Source organism: Mus caroli, unplaced genomic scaffold (assembly GCF_978045245.1).
Source record: "Mus caroli unplaced genomic scaffold, Mus_caroli_1 scaffold_12, whole genome shotgun sequence".
Lineage (NCBI taxonomy): Eukaryota > Metazoa > Chordata > Mammalia > Rodentia > Muridae > Mus > Mus caroli.
In genome coordinates, this window is record NW_028227267.1 from 13,089,676 (window position 1) to 13,110,756 (window position 21,081).

Genomic DNA, 21,081 nt, shown 5'->3' on the forward strand with positions numbered 1-21,081 from the left:
GCTAGGCCCCGGCATCGTCTCACAAGAGAGACAGATGGGATTTTTATGGCTGAGAATCAGAAGGTGATGCACTCACAGTGCAAAGTCACACAGATACACAATATCACAGAGATACACAACATCACACAGATACACAATGTCACACAGATATACAACATCACACAGATACACAGTGTCACACAGATATACAACATCACACAGATACACAATGTCACAGGCTTGAAAAACTGAGCTAGAAGCTAAAAAGTTGAAATGGACTCCCCCCCTTGGGCCTCTAAACGCATGGCTCGTAGCCTGGGTGAGATTGCACAGATCCTATCCCACAGCACAAGACGCAGCTGTATGTTCTAAGCTATTAAACTTAACAATAATTTGTTACAGCAGCAATAGAAAACGAATACTCTCTTAGCGCTTTTGTACCATTTGCCTTGGCAAGACTGTGTTTCAAAGCCTAATAGCTGACCATTTCATACCTGGTACCTGATTTGCTTCTCTGTTTAGACTTAAAAACAAAAAAAGAACAACCAAAAACAGACTTAGTACTAAACCAAATCTACTCAAAGTCCCCGTAAGAGTGTAAAACACAGCCAGCTTTTACATGTCTCCATTGTTCCGTTTCTTTCTCTGTTTGATTAACCCTGAGATGGCTTCGGTAAGGGGTCACTGAGGAGCACTGAGACCAATAATTTTGTTTGTCTGAAAAATACTTTTCGGGGAAAATAGAGAATGCCAACTAACTCCTTTACAGTTGTGTGCAACTGTAAAGCATAGTAGTTGGCAGTGTGTCCCTAAGTGTTCCAGAGGTCACAAGGACTAGAGGATGCCACTGCCCTTACAATAAAGAGCTGTCCCACGGAACATGTGGACAGCCACCACTGGGCAACTCTGCGTGGGCTGATTTGAAATGGATGTTTTAGCATGAAACCCACACAACATAACACAGAACAGCAGATATATAAAACATGCTTAGCTACTAGCAATATTTGAAGGAATATTGGGAAGGCCTGGCGATCCCCCAAAAGATAAGAGGTATTTAAATCGAATTATTACAGGGCAGCAGAATTTCAGCATGGTCGTAAACTCACGCATGCGTGCACAAACACATACACACACACACACACACACACACCTCTTCAAATACTCTCTCAACTAGAAATCCCCAACCCTGACTGTACTTTAAAAATCATCTGTAGAGCTCTGAGAAGCCACAGATATCCAGGCCTCTCCCCTGAAGATTCTGATTCAGCTCGTCTGGTCTGCGTGGTTTCCCTGTAGTCGTGTGTCTCCATGTAGAACCTGATAGACACCCCCAACTCTGCCTGCTATTGGCAAACTCACATGGATGAACCCATCCTGAGATCTGAATTCTAGTCTCTCTTTGTGAATTTGAAGCTTGACGATTGCTCCTCAGCTCCTCTGCCCACAGAGAGGTTTTGAAGTTATTCTAGATGTTTCTTCTTTTCTCTCTTAGTCACCAATTCTATCCCCTATTCCTAGACCCAAGCCTTTCCACTGTCCTGCCTTCCATTCTCCCTTCTGCCTGTAGAATCATCTTTTCCAAGAAGAGTTCTCATTGTACATTCTCCTCGGCCCTCCCACCTAGAACATTACACAGAGTCCCTCCATGTAAGCAGGAGTTGGCCTGCTACCGAAGCCCGCCTCGTCAGTCAGCTGCTTTCTGGCCACTCTAAGTCTCTGAAGGTTTTCAGACTGCACCATGCCTTTTAGGGTCTGTGTGTATTCTGACACATGATTCTTTCTCTCCCTTTCGAACAGAGGACATCTCACCACTATTCAAAGCTGTTCTCCACAGAGCCACCAGGCCAGTGCCCTCGTCCACCTGAGGTGATTCTTTGCTCACACCTCACCCGTGCAACTGCAACATTGTGGCCTGTGTGGCTTTCATCCTCAGGCTCAGGCATCTGGCATTCGCTCTTCTGTTCATTCACTTCAACACTTTTATTAAATAGCTAGCAAACGCTAGGCATGCTGCCTACATGCTGGAGGCAAAATTGTTAAGTTGGAATCCACACCTGTTCTCTCTCTCTCTCTCTCTCTCTCTCTCTCTCTCTCTCTCTCTCTCTTTCTCTCTCTCTCTCTCTCTGAGATTTTCTTAAAAGGGAGTCAGATCACTGGAAGAATATCCACAATAAAACAGATTGATAGAAAGTTGAGAGTTGTGTTTTGTGTGTAGTCTTTATAATCCCACTACATTAATAAGTTAAGAAATAAACCTCCCACCATTTCTAAAATTGTGACTTATGTCAAATGCCTACATTTGACTGTTAAGGTTGTATGATGAATGTTGTGATATGTGACAAATGCCTACATTTGACTGTTAAGATTGTATGATGAATGTTGTGATATGTGACAAATGCCTACATTTGACTGTTAAGGTTGTATGATGAATGTTGTGATATGTGACAAATGCCTACATTTGACTGTTAAGGTTGTATGATGAATGTTGTGACATGTGACAAATGCCTACATTTGACTATGAAGGTTGTATGATGAATGTCATCTTTTCATTTTGTCAGTGTGTCTCTGATAGTTAACCTCGTTTGATGATCTTCAGGGCCTCATTATTGTGAGTTGAAAAAAACAAAACAAAACAAAACAAAAAAAGCCCGAGCCTCTTATCCAAAGGAAGGTCTAGTGCCTCTAACTGCTAAGCATGCAGTTGTGGTGCGAAGAAACAAATGGATGACAAGTTCTAGAAACCAATTAAGCCAGGCTATGAGGCTTTCTGTTTTAATGAGCATTTCACTATAGCCATTAGATGCCTACATAAATAATGGAAAGTCCAGCCTCCAGCTTCCAGGGGCCATGCAGTTCAGCCCAACGGAGAAAGGGGAGAAGTGGCTGGAAGTGGAAAAGCACAGCACCCGACGATGGTCACTGAGACTGGATGATAAGGACATGGGGAGTTCTTGTGACCGTTATATCTTTGACATATGCTTAAAATTTTTTTATAATGAAGTTGAACTTTAAAGTGGCGTGAGAATCCCAAGCCAGTGGCTAATGGAAATGCCACATCTGGGTAGGAATACACAAACTACAGTTTTGGCCGTCTCAGGATAGTGGGGCCTTTCAAGTCTGCAGCCATTTTTGACTGGCTTTAACTCATCTCCAAAGTTAATTAAGTGTCTTCCAGAAGAAACCCACCAGCCCTAAGCTGACCTTTTGCTCTGGTTACTGCTAGGGGAAAAGCTCGCACCATCTCTAACAATCCATTAAGATCAAGGCTTACTTCTCTAAACTAATTGCTCTGCGGCTCCGGCTTGCACAGGTTATGATAATGTCTGAAATCCCTTAATCACTTTTGGCACCACAGGGACACCATTATTAAGGTAACAACTTCAAATGTTCTCCAGCTCAGATTTTTCTTTTTGACTCAGATTTTTTTTTAAAGAAGATAAGGGCAAATTCAGGTGAAATCGATTTTAACTATCACTAAAGAGACCCACGTTTTCTTTAAATACCAGAGCCAGACCAACATTGTTAGAAGCTACAGTTGGTTGTTTTCTGTAAGAACATCACAAACTTAAATGTTCCTAGTCTATAAGATTACTGATACTTTCATGGACCCTTCTGAAGTCTGCTTACGTTCATGTTGATCATGATGATCCCAGAAGAAAAGAGTTTAGAATTCTTACCTGGTCAGTGTTCAAGGCCTCACGCTCCCTGGCAGATCTGACTGTTTGAAAAGAAGAAGAAAGCACACTTTAAAAAAATGAGAAATAGCAAAAGCTATAAGAGCTAAGTGAGCCAATAAACGCTTCTGTGGCCAGGGCTAGTAGTAATGGCAGCCCATATCAGAACCTACATTTTGTGAACTTGCTCTTTTTAAGAAATGTACATAGAAATGTACATAGTATGTAAAATAGGAATCCTCTGCTTTGTGAAATTCACACACACACACACACACACACACACAAGCAAACAACAGCAACCAAACACCAAGAGAACACAATACTTGGTGGCAGAAGCTAAATACCTAAACGCTCCTCCTGACCTAAGCCAATTGGTTCCCACAAAGACTGTACTTCCTCTTGCCCTAGTTGTTGGAGGAAGAGCAAGAGTCTGTGGGTACCTGGCCCTTTACAAGTGCAGATGGAAGCCAGCTGTGCTCGTCATGGTCGCTCTGGCCTGTAGTTTTTCCCAGGTTGTTTTGTGGTCTACAGGCACCTGCACTCTTTGCTACTAATGCCCCCTGTGAATTCAAATTGAGTCGGCCTAATTGTGCTTCCCACCAGAAGGAGTGACCTTTCTCTTGGAGAACTTCAGAGCACCCACACCAACGCCTTGGGGAAGCGCCTTCCCATTCCTACTTCCTTTTGGACTCAGAACAAAAAGGTATCTCACACCAAGGGGGCCGTGACTGAGGGTGGAAGTCAGTTTCCCATTGGGGCATAGGACTAAATGAACCTCGGTATCTCCAGAGATCTCACACCGTGTGAGACTGATACACATGTTTTAATCTCTGCCCAATCAACTGTATTCTCAGAGTGCTAGAAGGGTCACGTGGTTTAAATGAGCCAAAGTTATTAAAAAAGAAAATCATTATCTTGTGATTAATGACAGCAGAGGAAAAGAAAACAAGCCAAGGGCAAAAAAACAACCTATTTTCAGAGAACGAACCCTGGGGATAATCATGACTAAATGGGACTTAGAAAATGAGCCTGGGCAAGGGCGCTCTGGGTTGCGTGCAGGCTCATATATTATTGCTGAGAGCATAAATTGGCACAAGTCTCTGGGAAGCAGCTTGGTACTATTTATCAAGGGACTTAGATGTTGTTCTCAATCATCAGTTTTGTGATTCCACTCCTTGATTCTAACAACAGCTGTAGACAAAAATTATTACCAAGGCATAAGAAATAGCCCAATTACCAACAATACCACTTCCTACGCAAAGGAAATCCTGCATGGTGAACGGACAATGAGTATGAGCCTTTTGTGTTGCTGGGGAGGATGGCTATGGCACATTCAAAGCAAGCCCCCTATCAGTGAGCTTCATCCCCAGTCCGGATGTAAGAGATGTAAATGAGGGAAATGCACCTGGTACAGTTAAGCAGCCTCAAGGCAGGTTACCGCTGTATAATGTCAACTGGCCTCCTACCGCAGAGCTTAGCACATCCTGCAGCCCCATTTAAAAGTTTGTTCTTCTGGGTTTTAGTTACTGTGCAGTCTGAAAGTGTTAATACATGGAAAATGGAAAATTCCAGGGATGAATAATTCATAAGTTTTAAATTGTGCCATTCTGATCCCCTCAGTCCTGCCCAGGATACTAGTCATCCCTTTGCCTAAAGTATCCACACTGAATATCCACACTGCCTACCTCTCCATCACTTACAGAGTCCGTTATTACACATCTTGTGGCAAAGTATTGCAGTCAAGCATTCTTTAAATAGTAGCCTAGCACTGCGTTAAAATATCTTTATTGTTTAATGTACTCTGTTTTCTTCTGCAAGCACATCGGGTGTGCACACAAGACTGAGGTATTTTGAGAAAGACTACATCTCCGTACATGTTAAGAAAAGCTCATTTTCCCAGCCTCCCTTGTTGCTAGCTGTGCAGGCATGTAACGGAGTTTGATAGAACTGCAAAGGTAGTGCATGTAAGCCATGGCTCCGCCTTTCTCCTTCTCCCTTCCTGCTGGGTCTTTGTAACAAGCCACCTCAGACCACAAGAACAACAACCTGGCAGAAGAGCCGGGTCCCCTGAGTGATCTTTAGCATAGCTACCCAGTCCTTGGTCATTCACCTCTGGGCTGTTTTATTAAAAAGAAATAAATACTTTCTAACTTCCTTTAGCCACTGTAAAATCAGCCCCTGATACATCAATTACTTGAACCAGTAACAAACTTAATAAGTGATGGCAATTCTTTCTTTCATTATTCATAATTTACGCTACTATTTCCAAATTTTTAATGCTCTCCATGAATTACTTTGATGATCAGTAAAATATTAAGTCAAGGCTTATTATTATGTTTTTAAAATGTTTTTTATTTTGCAGGTTTTCGTGTGTGTGTGTGTCTGTAAGTGTGTGAAGATGGACACGCACACCACAGCACACATGGGAAAGTCAGAGGACAACTTGAGAGTCAGTTCTCTTGCCAGCTAGGGGTCTAATTCAGGTCATCATTTTTAGCAGCAAATACTTTTATCCGTCAAGCCATCTTACTGGCTCAACTCAAGCTTTATTTACTAATGTTAAGACTAGAACAATGTTTGGGTAATAATTACTTCTACTTTTGAGAATAAGATAGATATGTAGTTTAGAACCAAAAATGTCGTAGTGAGCATAAATCCAGCAACTTCACTTTATTTCAATTTTAAAAGAACTCCAAGTAAAATCTGCCTTAAAGAGGCATGGTCTAAAGAATAAAATTTCAGCCAATACATGACAGTCGCATACGTGGGAGGATGCCCAGCCTCGGGAAGGAGAATTGGAAAGTTCTGTGTGTGGCCTCATACCTTTGGCCCTTGGCTCTGCTGCCCCTTTCAATAGAACTGAAACAAGTGATGTCTATAAAATGCCACTAATTGGTTGAGGCCTGGGACATCTTGAATGTCCATTCAAACCAGTGTGTGCTTTGATTTTTGTTTCCTTAGGAGCGATGGCAGATTTAGCGGAACTCCTGTAACTTCAGTGGTCTCCTTAGAGACCCATGGGCCTGCATTATAAGATGGTTGCCCAATATAAAGGAGTCAAATCCAGTCCATAAATAATGAAAAGCTACAGGTCCATGCACGAATCAGATGAAAGACATAAACCAACCTCTAACTGGGTAGTACAGGGAGAATCATTTAAGTCTGCAATAACCATATGCCAGAGGTATTCGGTGCCTTTTAGGAGACCATTAGAGCCCTGTGCACAAACACTCAAAGCATTTCATCAGGTTGACCTTAGAGACTTACCTGTAATTATATATTAGCTAAAGAAACCATTTGTCCTTTCCTCCCCCTAGGAGAGTACCAATCAGCCCTTTTCTCCCCTGTGAACTGCAATCCCCAACACTAATAGGCCATTAGTCCCAGAGTCTCCCCGCCTCCCTCCAGGATGACTGCGCCAGTGTCTTCAAGGGAAACCCTAAACTCTCTCCCACAGTAGCAGGCTGAAGCCCATGGTCAAAGCTCACAGTTTTTCTCCCCTTCTTCCCTGTGCAGGAACATAATCAAGGCAGCTCAACAGGCCTAATTACCATGGAAACCACATGCACTATGGGATTATGAGTGTATTTGTTAAAATGACTCACAGGCTATTCCCTCAGAAGCCCCAGACACACAGGTTTCTGGATGGTTTATAAAATCCATTTAAATGTTTTTTGGTTTTGCTTTTTCAAAAAAAAAATTTTCGGGCTTTTATTGGTTTATCTGTTGCAATGAGGAGGGATCCATAAAGTTAACAGGCCTCTCTCCTTAAAAATGAAAAAAACAACAGAGACAGACAGACAGAGACAAAGAAAGAGAGACAGAGAGAGAAAGACAGAGAGAAGCACACAGAAAAACAGAGACAGACAGAGAGACAGAGAGAGAAAGACACAGAGAGAGAGACAGAGAGAGAGAGACAGAGAGAAACACAGAGAGACAGACAGAGAGAAATACACAGAGAGAAAGACACAGAGAGACAAAGAGAGAGAGAGAGAAAGACAGGGAGAGAGAGAGAGACAGAGAGAAACACACAGAGAGACAGAGACAGAGACAGAGCAGAAGTAGGAAGAAAGTGAGCCAGTTGCCTCTGTTCTAAGATTAATCTATTTTTACCTCAGGTTTACAATGAAATTAATTTGAATTTGTCTATGGGAGATAATTAATCTCTTTCTCATCTAAATAATTTAAGTATTCCATAAAGTAGTTTTAGAGACTCAAGTGAAATAATTAGGTGAAATAAAATATTTATTAAGAAATACCAAACAAAATGACTTAAATCCGGGAGCACAAACTGTTACAGAATAATTAGAAATCTTAGTAACAAGGTATTTTGAAATGTATGTTGTAGTGACAATTTTGGTTTTCTTTAAAAAACACAGAAATATTATAAGTACATGTTTTCATTTTAACCCCAGGTATGGGATGTAGGCTGCTTCAGACTGACCACAGCAGCAGACCGTCCACAGCAGCAGACCATCCACAGCAGCAGACCGTCCACAGCAGCAGACTGTTCACAGCAGCAGACCGTCCACAGCAGCAAACCGTCCACAGCAGCAGACTGTTCACAGCAGCAGAATGTCCACAGCAGCAGAATGTCTGTCCACAGCAGCAGAATGTCTGTCCACAGCAGCTGACTTTGATTTGCCCCATGCTCTAGCAGGAATGTGATTTTGCCAGCTGCAGACAGTTTTTGTGATTGTGTGACATTTTGAATTCTGAGGACTTTTCAGAGGAAATATATAAATGCTAGGGCCACGAGAGGTGTGTTATGTTGTTGGTGGTTGGTTGTTTGGTTGTTTGGTGGTTATTGTTGGTCACAGTTTGTTAAATAGTCATGTGTAAAGAAGAAACAAGAAGAAATTAGATATCCTGATGGCAAAGATCAAACTTGCCCCAAGGTTCTCAACACCTCTAACCAGCAGAAAGTAGTCTAACAACAGTGTCACCCCTTTCCAGCTCCTGACTTTATCAGGGATCTCTTTCCTTTCCCTCTATCCCTTTTTCTATCCTATCTAGTGTGGGGGGATTGAAAAGGTGGAAGGAAAGAGGTGGAAAAGAATGGAAGAAAAAGGAACCCACAAAGTAGCAAACACCAGCTATAGGATGTCACAAGTTAAATATTGTATTTTTAAAATTCAAACATGAAAGAATCCAGACATTTAAAGAAATGACAATGACTTCTACCTACTTAGTAAACATCATTTAAGGCCCTGAACAAACTATGCATCATTATCTGTAGCTGGACCGTGACAGTGGGGCTTAGGGAGACCTGGTCCACACAGAGGCCCAGGCCTGGCCGGACTCTTACCTTCTCTCTGAAGAAGGCATTCCTGTGAGTAGATCTCTCTCGCTGCTGAGCACCCCAGGTCTGACTTTGCTACTGCTACTCATTCCCTCAGAGAAAGCTCTGCTAACCATCTCAGCATACCTATTTCCTCTGTGAGAAATAGAACTAAGCCTTATTTCAAAAAAATAAAAAATAAAACACAAATTACTCCTAATTATCTATCTTCCCCACTCAGTAACATTATAGGCACAAAAATGCAACAAAATGGGCATTTAGAATCACTATCTTCAGAATTATGTACATGTTTTATGCATCAATGCCAAAACCCACTCTGATAGTTTAAAGGAAAATCCAGAGGACTATCAGTCAAGATGGGTGAGGCTGGACTAGGACAGCAGCCCTTCTCTACCCAGCAAAGCCTGGCTATCAGTCTCACTCCACAGTCATGACTGGTCAGTGCGAGGAGCTCTCTTGTCTTCACTTTCAAATCCAAGCTTTGGAGTGCAGCTGCCATTGCTACCCTCCCCCACCCTCACTGCCAATGGCCAGGGAATATGTTCACATATGATTCTTATAGCTTCTTTCTACAAATGACATGTTCCAGGTTGCTTGCCTGTCTCTAGCCAATGCCAGGTACCCGGCCACACCTAACAAAAACAGGCTTGGGTAGTGTAAATCTATTTTGAGTTGGAAGGGAAACCGGAAGTGATTATGGATAAGCCTGTGGACTCCTAGATAAACAGTTCGAATCTAAGATTAACACTTCACTAAGTCGGAGCCTTGACGGCTGGCTGTGCCAGGGAAACAGGCTTCCCCAGCTGACTCTGGGCTCCAGGGATGAACACTGACTGGATGAGACGATTCCTTTGGCTAGACATGGTAAGAAGTCCTTGGTTAAACTAAAAGATGCTGTCCTTCAGGTTGGTAGCAATATGATCCTTTAGGAATATCTCCACTTCTGGAATAGTTAATATAGTTTAGGCATATGACAGATAAATACTTTATATCCATCAGATGAGGAAACAGACACAAAGAAAGTTTTTAGCGACTTCCTCAAGTAATTCTGACTCCACAGTAATCTCTTATAACTACTTAATTCCTATTAACACTTTTTCTACACTGCTGTATTTTAGATTATTTTAAGACATGATAAAAGACAGGTGGTAAGATGATTAAATAATACTCATGGGTATCAGTGATTCCTAAATACATTCATAAAGTCAAAAAAAAAAAAAAGCAAGAGATCAGCTCACTCCAGGGAAACCCTTAAAAATGGCAGTGAGGGTTTTTTGTTCATATGTAATTTTTTTACTATGGCTCAACACAGATCAGATGAACACCCTTCTTAAACAGGGCTCTGTTGGCAAAGCCTAGAAATTACCTTTACTTTCCTGTTTGAAAATGCAAATGTGAGAGTAGGAGGCACTCTGTCATCTGCAGAGAAAGCACACCCCCACCATCCATCGTCTGTTAGGATGAGAACACACAGAAACGTGTCACAACACTGAAATCTCCCCTCTTCCCTACTGCTGCAGTGCACGCGTCGTCTGGGAAATACAACACCTGAGTGGGAGGGAGGATGGAGAAGAACACAGCACATCCGCTACCAGAGCCACGCACGCACACACACACACACGCACACCCACACACACCCCTCCAGAGGTGAGGAGTGGAAACCTGTTGTCTAAGTAACTTGTAATCGGAAATGCCAGAGACCATTCAAGCCTCACTTACAGACACTATAATCAACAAAATATACGCTGCAGGAGAAAACAGCCTTCTCACTTAAGTTAGACAGACACTAGTCGTGGAGTCCTTGGCCTTTGAGCTCAGGCCAGACTGGATTTATTTAGATCAAATCGATTTGCATGGCAAGTCACAGAGGATCAATTTTTATATGTGTGTGTGTGTATGTATGTATTCATATATATATATATATATATATATATATATATGTATAATGATCTCCATAATTATATATATGTATATATATATACACATACACATATGTGTGTGTGTGTGTGTGTGTACATATATATGTATATATATACACCAACAAAAACAAGTTTGGGCATGTGCATAAATGGTGAGTGTCTGAGTGTGTGTGTGTGTGTAGATATGTGTGCGAGCACACATTGCCCACAAAGAGAAGTGCAGGGAAACTACAAAGATCAAGCTGTGTGATTTGGGGAGGCTGTTTAATCTTCCCAAGTCTTGGTAACCTCACTTGCAAAATGGAATTAATAATAGCAGAATATATTGACAGCTGTCCTGCAGGTCACTAACTCTTTGGTTTTGTTAAGTAGTGAACTTTTCTCCAGGGTCTAGTGACCATATTTTTCACAGAGGTTGGGCTGCAACAAGGCCTCGAATCAGCCAATCACAGTGGTTCCTTCTGCTTGGTCATGTGTGAATCAGAAGGGGAAGTCAGTTAGAGAGGCCTCTTTCGTTTTCTTTTTACCTTTCTTCTTCCTCACACAGTGCTATGGAGCACATCTGAGGTCTTGTGCATACAGGCAACTGCTCTGTGATTGAGACACATCTCTAGCGTTTACTTAAGTCAGGAGCTGTCTCTCCATGTAGCTTCTTATGTGCTTGACTCCCCTATGGAGCCCAGGCTAGCCTCGGACTTGAGAAATTCCTGCCTGTTCCTCCACAGTGCACAGGTGACCACACAAGCTGTTTCTCAGCTTTAGAAAGAGACGCATGAGTGACAGGCATCATGGCTCATACTTACAATCCCAGCAGTTAGCAGCCTGGGGCAAGAGGGTTGTCAGGTTGTGGCTAGCTTGGACTACGTGATGAGCTCTTGTATGCTGAGTAAGACCCTGTCACAATTGAGCAAGCGAGCTTCATGAGAGGAACTTAGGCCCTCAGCTGTGCCTGTGGACAGTGAGCTGGCCCTTATTTGGACTTTAGCAGGCATCTCCACATACTGAGGGGAGCTGGCCCGAGAGAGCAAGTGAGCTGAGGGTGTCAGAGTTCAGCTCCTTAAGAACACTGCCCAGCTGCTCAAGAACAGACTCAGCTTCTTGAGATATATTTCCTATTGTTTCCATTTAGACAACGGCTTCCCCCACTCACCCCCCATCAGCAGCTCAAAATATTCTGGCAGAAAAAAAAAGTTCCTTTCACATGGCTAATTTAAAGATGAGTTGAAAACAGTAACATATAAAGTTTAGGGCACAGACGAAATGCCTGTTAAATGCTGGTTCTCAGCTGCCTTAGTGAGGGTGGCACTGTTCATCCCTTCTAACAGGAGGGAGTGCTTTTACTCCCAGCGGCTTGAAAGACTCCTCTGTGAGGGTTTTCGCTTCTTCCCCAAAACACAGTTAAGGGCAGAAATCATTGCTTTCTCTTCTTTATTCATCTAGAGATGAATATCATGTATATAAGGTTATTTTAAACAATAAGGATAGTGTTTACTTCAGACAACAAGCCCTGTTGAGTTGATTGCAGCATAGGGAAAAAAAATCTATAATTAAATGGAGAAGTCTTCCTGACTGTGCAAATCAATTTGATCTAAATAAAATCTAGCCCAGACCAAATACTCAGTGGAGTAGCCAAGCATTCTGCCTTGGAGTCTGTCTGGGTTGACTGAAAAGCTGCTTCCAGTAGAAGAGAGTCTGTAAGTCATCCTGCCTATGTGGGAGGAAGGTACAGTGCCTCTGGGGTTTCACCTCAGCCTTAGTTCATACAGGTACTTGTACTTTCTTTGTGGAAACACTCTGTGGAGCCTTCACATGCCTGACATCGGTGCTTAGCATCGAAGGTCTCATCTCCAGTGTGACCTCCTAGAAGCCTTCTGAGATTACAAAGAAAGAAAGAAAAAAAGAAAGAAAGAAAGAAAGAAAGAAAGGAAGGAGGAAGGAAGGAAGGAAGGAAGGAAGGAAGGAAGGAAGGAAGGAAGGAAGGAAGGAGAAGAAAGAAAGAAAGAAAGAAAGAAAGAAGAAAAGAAAGAAAGAAAGAAAGAAAGAAAGAAAGAAAGAAAGAAAGAAAGAAAGGAAGGAAGAAAGAGAAAGAAAGAAAGAAAGAAAGAAAGAAAGAAAGAAAGAAAGAAAGAAAGAAAGAAAGGAAGGAAGGAAGGAAGGAAGGAAGGAAGGAAGGAAGAAAGAAAGAAAGAAAGAAAGAAAGAAAGAAAGAAAGAAAGAGAAAGAAAGAAAGAAAGAAGAAAAGAAAGAAAGAAAGAAAGAAAGAAAGAAAGAAAGGAAGAAAGAGAAAGAAAGAAAGAAAGAAAGGAAGGAAGGAAGAAAGAAAGAGAGAGAAAGAAAGAAAGAAAGAAAGGAAGGAAGAAAGAAAGAAAGGAAGGAAGAGAAAGAAAGAAAGAAAGAAAGAAAGAAAGAAAGAAAGAAAGAAAGGAAGGAAGGAAGGAAGAGAAAGAAAGAAAGAAAGAAAGAAAGAAAGAAAGAAAGAAAGGAAGGAAGAAGAAAGGAAGGAAGGAAGAAAGAAGAAAGAAAGAAAGAGAGAGAGAGAAAGAAAGAAAGAGAGAGAGAGAGAGAGAGAGAGAAAGAAAGAAAGAAAGAAAGAAAGAAAGAAAGAAAGAAAGAAAGAAAGGAAAGAGAAGGAAAGGGAAGAAAAGAAAAGAGAAGAGAAGGAAAGAAAAGAAAACTAAATCCCCACTATCACATATACAACTGGTACAACCACCTCCCCTTTTATCTAACACACAGTGGCAGTTGATATTTTCTTGTATTGTGATTTGTCTTTGTCTGTGGTTCCCAATCCCGGATGACTTTAATTTCATAGTCTGAGTAGAGCTGGGACAGAGCTTTTTTTTTTTTCTTCAAAGTACCCCTTGTGATTTCTAGTGTGCAGCCAGATCTACATGCCTCTGGTTTACGTGTTTTTTAAGTCTCTCTCAAAACTAGAGTTTAAGTTCCAAGAAAAGAAAGAACTGGCTTGTTTTGTTCCCTGGCGTCTCAAAGGGCAGGTGGCACGGGGCAGACATTCATTTCAGACTTGTGGTCATACTGACTAACTGCATTGTAATTCTTTCTATATCTGTCTATTCTCCACAGTGGTCTGTGATTGCCCAGAGAACAAGTTCTATGTCTAGCTCACTCTGCATCAAAAATATGAGTCACTCAAGCAAGTTCATTAGACAACGGGATGATAAACAAATTGCATTGTGTGCTATGATGGAGACAGAGACAAAAACAAATGTAGTCGCTATCCTGAGTGCTTGTTAAAAGGAGAATGCATGTACAAAATTAATACACACACCAGAATGAGCTAAATACTGTGATGTAAGAACAATCAGGGAATTAAAATTACTGCTGTTTACTTGGGAAGTAGCAGAAGAAAGCAGCTGAAGCAGCCAGAGAAGGCTGGGTGGAAGACGTTAACCCCTGAACTGAGCCTTACAGAACAGACAGAATCCATCCGGCTCTTTGCAAATGCTGGGCTGTGAGGTGAAATACAAAAGAGGAAGTAAGAGAGCTAATCTAGAGGAAGGACAAACCAGTCCTGCTAGAAACCAAGAGGCCCTGACCAAAAGACTGTTATCACCATAGAAACGAGTAGACAGTGGAAGGGGGAGGTATGGGGGGGTGTTATACGTCAGAGTTGAAAGAGGAGAGTGCTAATCATTAGTAGTCATGGCGTCTGACATGGCGAGAGGAGTGGATTCGAGATGTGAAAAGGCAGTTAGTTGTGAGAGGCAGCTGTGAGCACCGTTTTGAACCTGAGAGTTGGGTTAGGTGCTCTAATGAGTTGGCCATGCTTAGAAAGCAGGGAGAGATCAGATATGAGAACTGACCCCCACACAACAGTGATTGGAACCAGAGGGAAGAGTGTGAGTTGGGGAGAGGAGAAGAGAAGGGGCAGAAGAGCCCCACATTCCATGTTAGAGTTAGTGGAGCTGGGAAATTTCAACAGGCATGGTGAAAACAAGGGAGCCAGGAGAGGTTACAAAAGTCAAGGGGAGCCAGGCCTGATGTCACACACCTCTATCCCCAGTACTCAGGACACTGAGGCAGGAGCCTGAGTTCAAGGCTAGCCTGAACTACACTGTGAGAATCTATCTCAAACAAAGAAAGACACAAAGTTAAGGTCAGGCTTTGTTGGCAGAAGATTTTGTTTATGTGTGTAAGGAAAAACTAAAATAATAGGTAAGGCAAAACAAGGTAAATTAAGGGATGAAATCCTGGGCTGATGAGGTGATTCAGCGGGTCCAAGGGTTTGCCACTGAGCCTGGCAACTTGAATTCAGTCCATGATAGGAAGGAAGAGAGAGACCTGATTCCCACAAACTGTCCTCAGTCTTCCACATGTACACTGAAGCACTTGTGCACACACATAAATAAACATAGTAAAAACAATCATTAAAAGTGAAGAAACCCGTTATTGTCATCACTTAAATAAGAGGGGACAGAATAGAGTCTGGGAGGAGAATATACCCTCGCTTTGAAGGAAAGGCAAAGAAAGGGCAAACACAGAATGAATGTGGCTCTGTTTCGATGCTTGTGCCCTTACCCCCACTCATATGCTGGAGCCTAACCTCTCGTGTAGCTGCAGTGGGTTAGAGGAGGAGGGGTCTTTGCAGCCCATCCTCGGGGCCTGCATGGGACTGATGCCCCTGTAGAAGAGGGCCTTCAGTAAGGCCACAAAAGGACAGCACCAAACACCTATAATCTGTTGGCACCACAATCTCCCATATCCAGGTTCAGAAACTGGGAGAAATTAATTTCTGTTGTTTGTAAATGGCCTCGTCTGTGATCATTTATTATTGTGGTCTGAATGGCCTAAGACAAATGAAGACAAACAGAAAATCTGAAGTGATAAGAATTGAGGAGGCCTATAACACACGTTAGAAAAAGAGAGGGTTGGCCCAACTGCAAGGAACAAAGTGAATAGGGGTTGGGGGTGTACAGACTTTGCTGTGAATGCATGGGAGAGTGAAAGTGAATGAGGAAGGAGAGAAGGAGAAAGAGGAAGAGGAAGGAAAGAAGGAGAAGGGGGAAGAGGAGGAGAAAGAGGAAGAAGAAGAAAAGGAGAAGGCGGAAGAGGAGGAGGAGAAGAAAAGAGATGGGGGGAGCTTTCGAGAAACAACCACCTGCTGACAGGGTGGTGAATCCCAAAGAGGAGCTATCAACCTAGTTCCCAGGCTCTCTCCTGCCTCAGAGATTAGGCACATGAGAGATGATCAGAAGAACTCATGTGTGATTCCAACTAGCTAGGCCAGTGACACAGTTAAGATACTGACTGGTCGGGAGCTGGAGAGATGGCTTAACAGTTAAGAGCACTGACTGCTCTTCCAAAGGTCCTGAGTTCAAATCCCAGCAACCACATTGTGGCTCACAACCATCTGTAATGAGATCTGTAATGAGATCTGTAATGAGACTCTTCTCGAGTGTCTGAAGACAGCTACAGTGTACTTACATATAATAAATAAATAAATCTTTAAAAGAAAAAAGTTTTAAGATACTGACTGGTCTTTCCATCTTCCCACTAAGTGCAAGTCCTATTGCACGTACTTGCCCAGAGCTAAAAGGCTCCATCTGCCTTATTCAAGCCTCTGTAGTAAAACTACTTCAAAGAAACAGACAATCACTCAAAAATAACTGAGCACCCTCTGCTGTTGATTGTGTTGTTTGTGTATGAGTGTGTGCATGTTCATATAGGATGGTGTGTGTGTGTATGTGTGTCTGTGTCTGTGTCAAAGAGTGGCCCCAGGTTTGTTCCTCAGGAGCCATTGCCTTGGCTTTTTAGATCGTCTTTCACACCCATGCCAGGCATCTCACAATTTCCAGTAACTCTAGTTCCAGAAGATCTGATAGCTTCTGGCACACACGCACACACCACATACATAATTTAAAAAGTAAAACAAACAAACAAACTAAACAAAACAAAAATTTTTAAGAAGAATCAAATTCAAAATTGGAAAGTATTTAAATGGCCATTTCTTCAAAGAAGATACACCAGTAGCCAAAAGCAAATGAAAAATAAAAATCATTGGGAAAATGTCAATCGCATGAGGTCTACTCTTGCAAGATGGGGTTGGAAGTATTTGAGACTCTGCAGCCATTGCCAGGAAAAAGAAAATCCAATCACAAAGAGACTCCACCTCACCATAGGGGGGCAATTATCAAGACAAATAACCAAAAAGAATCAGCCACAGTCACTGGTGAAGAGTCAGGTGAACTAGAACCATTGTGTCTCACTGGTGCAGTGTCAAGTTGTGTAGCTGCTATGGGAAACAATATGGTGGCTCCTCAAAAAACACAGAAGCCAGGGACTCTATATTCATAGCAGCATTGTTTGTAATAGCCAAAAACTGGTCCAAGTATTCATCAAAGGATGAATGGACAATCAACATGGGATGGATATATGGTATGGAATGTTATTCAACTTAAAATGTAGGAGATTCTCACATGTGCTACAACAACCTTGGAGACAGTATAGAAGATGAATTAACTTCATCATGAAACATTGTGTGATTCCCTGTCCATCGTGATGGTTCTTCATAGGGCCTGAGCTACAGAGAAAAGGAGAAATATTGTTTAATAGTTACCAATTTTCTGTTTTATAAGATTAAAAAGAATTCAGCAGATGATGGGGACAAAATAGCACATTAATGTGTTTATGCTTAATTCTATGGAACTGCATGCTTCAAAGTTACTAAAGTAAGACATTTTGTGATATGAATATCCTTTTACAATACAGAAATCTCTGTTCTCAGAGGCAATGGCAGAGACCACTAAGCTAACTTCTCCAGATGCCACTGAAGGGACAAAGTGACACTTAGCATCTTTCTGTACCCAGCACTCACTTATCCACACACAAAAGCAAAGGCGGAGTCACATAAAGCCCTGACTATGTGCTGTTGTGCTTTCTTCACAAGGAAGAAACTAAGGTTCACAAAGCCATGTACTGAGTCAGGTAGTAAGAAGCAGCAGTGGGCTTCGGAGGCAGAGCATGTTGCCTCCAAAATGTTCCCTTGGCACTCTTCCACGTTCCTTTCTTCTCCTCATACTGAGTTCTTGTGAATAGGTGTTCTACTTTTATACTTAAAAGTTGGAGAATCAGTCTTAAAAAGTTGTTCAGCTAACGCCATCACCACATACCCATCTCCCGAGGCCCAGGGCTGGCCATAAAATAATAAGAGTCATAAACCATATGTCAGGAAAACACAAACACACACACACACACACACACATCCCATTAAAATTTCAGTGTTTGTTGACGCCCTTTCCAGCCACCAAATACCCTGAGGAAAAGAATGCCTGTGAGTGTTCTGTATGGCCCGAGCGGTGGGAATCGTCTCCTTCTGCATCGTAGAAGCACACCCACCCATCTGTTCTTGCTTACGAAAGAATCCTGCCCTCATCCTCACAGACCTGCTGTTGCTCACTCACGTTCTGCCTTGAGCTGAAATTTAACAATTAAGGAAGTGTTTTCTGCTGTGCACAAAACAGGCAGCTCTTAGGTGTTTTCAGACAGATAGCAGAGCCCCCTTGACTCTACTATGCCAGGGTTTCATCACCTCACTCTCCCGTGAGACACATGGGAGGGGTAACACACATTTTCTAGACATCCCCAAACAAAGCAGGGTGTCGCATCATCTGCGAACACAGGCTGTAGATGGATCAGTTTGAAAGGAAAGTCCTGCTGTCCTTATAGCCCAGAGGCCCAGCTTCCTATTTCAGTTAGGGGCACACAGTGCGATCACCAGACTCTAGATCTAGCCTAGGTCTCCATCCAGAAGAATGGAGCTACATATTTCACTTTAGGATGCGATGGGGACTTTGGAATCCTGAAATGACTCGCTTTGATTAAATTCAAGAAAGCCTTCCCAAGAGCCCCATGGTTAGAGCAACTCCTACACATGCTTAGGAAAATAGAAATTTATTTCTTCAGTGTCCATGAAAGCTTCCTGTCTCAGAAAATGCACCGCTACTCAATAATTTCTGAGAAGCTAAATGAATTTCATAAAGGTGACAAAACAAAACCGAATCTCAATTGTGTGGCTTCTTCAACTGACAATGGTTTTATCACAAAAGTACATATTTTCTCCACTGGTATTATTTGGTCCTTAAAAAAAAACTTGTATTTTAATAATTCATAAGTATTCAAACATGCCATTTTATTGTTTTCATTCTACCATTCGAAGCTCTTTCTGTGCTTTGAAAAACTATCTCCTTTTATTGTATATAAAAAAGTAAAAATCATTTTAATCAATGCTTTCTTATGCTTAACTACACTTTTGTTGAAGATTTTTTAAAAATTATGACACAGTTTATTAAACTGTTTATCCTACATGTTCTGCCAAAGAAAGCCCATAATCTCAGTTCAAGCCTGTTAGACCTCTTTATTGCACTTTTATATATATCATTCATAAACGCGAACCAGTTACCATCCCAGACTCATTATCAGCATCCAGTACTTAAGAAAATTTACAGAATAAAAACTGTGTTTTGATTGTATTAATTCAGTGTACAGCATACACAGACAAGGAAACAAACCAGCTCACTTCGATATTATCTCTGTCTAGAATTAACAATCGTTTTGATCTAGAGATGGATAAAATTCATACAGGCATAAAATCCATTTACACACCGGTATCCGATTTTCAGCAAGTTATAGGCCAGCCATGGTCCTTTAAATAAGGATGCAACTTTAGGGTAAGACCTACTAACAAATGGTAGCAGCAAGGAGAGGAGGACACTACTTCCTTAGAGGTAAATACTAGCCCCTCGCTCTCGAAATGCGAGCCTTTGTTGGTAAAAAAAAATCTATGTACAAAAGAACCCAACATCCTCACAGCCAAACCACAGCCATAATGTTGCAAAGAGACGGCTCACCGAAATACATACGTATATGAGTGTGCTTAACATCTTTCACCACTTACACCCCAAAACAAGGGTCTGCCACGCTCGGGCGCCCAGACTGCAGCTTCGCACCCCAGCTGACTGCAACTCAGCCCTGTCGGTCTGCTGAGCTAGCTAAACAAACCACTTCTTACATTCAGCTTGTTTTCCTAAACACTGAGGGTGGTTCCCCACACCCTGAACAAAATGTGTCACAAATCTGACCATCGTTCTCGAAAAAAAAAAAAAAATTAAAATCCCATCTTAATCATTTCCCCCAAGCCTGAATCAATGTTCCTCGCTTCCCTAAGAAATCCACCCCAAAACCCACAAGCATGGTCACTTCATCTCAATTCAAAAGGAGCTACATGGAAAACGTGTCCTTTACCTTGCTTGGCTCCGGAGGCTTGGTTAGAGAGCAGCTTCCCCTGGCGGAGCAGATGGGTGGTGAGGTCGGCCCGCCCAGCCCAAGCCCAGCCCAGCCCAGCCCAGTCAGCCCAGCCCAGCGCAGCGAAGCCCTGCCCAGCCCAGCCCAGCCGTAGTAGGAGTTGCCCACCGAGAGGCGTCGAGTGTCTGTCTGTATAGCAGCCCCTGAAGCTCAAGCCTGAGTCCCCACCCAGCTTTGTCTTCAATCCTCATTCCTACAGGAAGCAGCGCATCTCCCACTTCCTCCTCTCTTAGTATCGGGTAGCTGGCTTTCTCGTTTGCTTCTCCCACCACTTCAGGGCTTCCTATAAGTGGCTTTGTCTGCTGCTGATGCTAATTTGGCTCTAATCCCCCGGGCCCCTTTGTTCCAGCGCCCCTCCATCCCCACTGCACTGTCTTCTCCGTCCTTTTCTTATCTCCCAGCGCTCATCTCCCAAAAGTGTCCACACAGTGCCTCAGTGGGTTTCCTCAACACCCAAACTGCTTTCTCATTCTGAACTGAAGCTACTGTTTTTATTGGGCCGGCATAGACTCTGGTCCTGAGATCCGGGGCCAGCCAGCAGCGCCTTCTAATTTATGGCCTATCTGCATTCCCAAGCAGCTTGCAGCTTCTTGCTGCCGAGTTTTTCCTCTGTGGCCAGCCAACCTTTCCGGAGCTTCATTCCCCCAAGGTCTCCCTACCACTGAGATTTTATTTAACCCATATGCTTAGAAAATAATGGCACCCGCTGGATTTCTGAGACGTGTGAGCTAAGCCAAGTCCTGCAATGCCGAGGTAGATCTAGCAATGAGAACAGTCTGAGGAGAGTGTGAATGAAGGGAATGGTGTGGTCTGAATGGCCCGGATTCCCAGTCCAGTCATAGATCCCCTCCTCTACCACCCACGTAATATTGGTAGGGCTGAGGAG

The 21,081-nt window shown here is 42.6% G+C and overlaps 1 protein-coding gene across 3 annotated transcripts in view; it reads right to left on the bottom strand.

Annotated features, from left to right (window-relative positions):
- Gng2 (G protein subunit gamma 2) overlaps positions 1-20,219 on the bottom strand; it is a 105,789-nt gene extending 85,570 nt beyond the window's left edge. For all 3 annotated transcript variants that reach the window (XM_021181885.3, XM_085828388.1, XM_085828389.1), the window contains exons 1-2: positions 20,136-20,219; positions 3,657-3,697 (exon numbers count right to left, since the gene is read on the bottom strand). The gene's annotated coding sequence lies outside the window, so the exon portion shown is untranslated. The remainder of the gene's footprint in view (positions 1-3,656; positions 3,698-20,135) is intronic.
- Between the last annotated feature and the right edge of the window lie 862 nt (positions 20,220-21,081).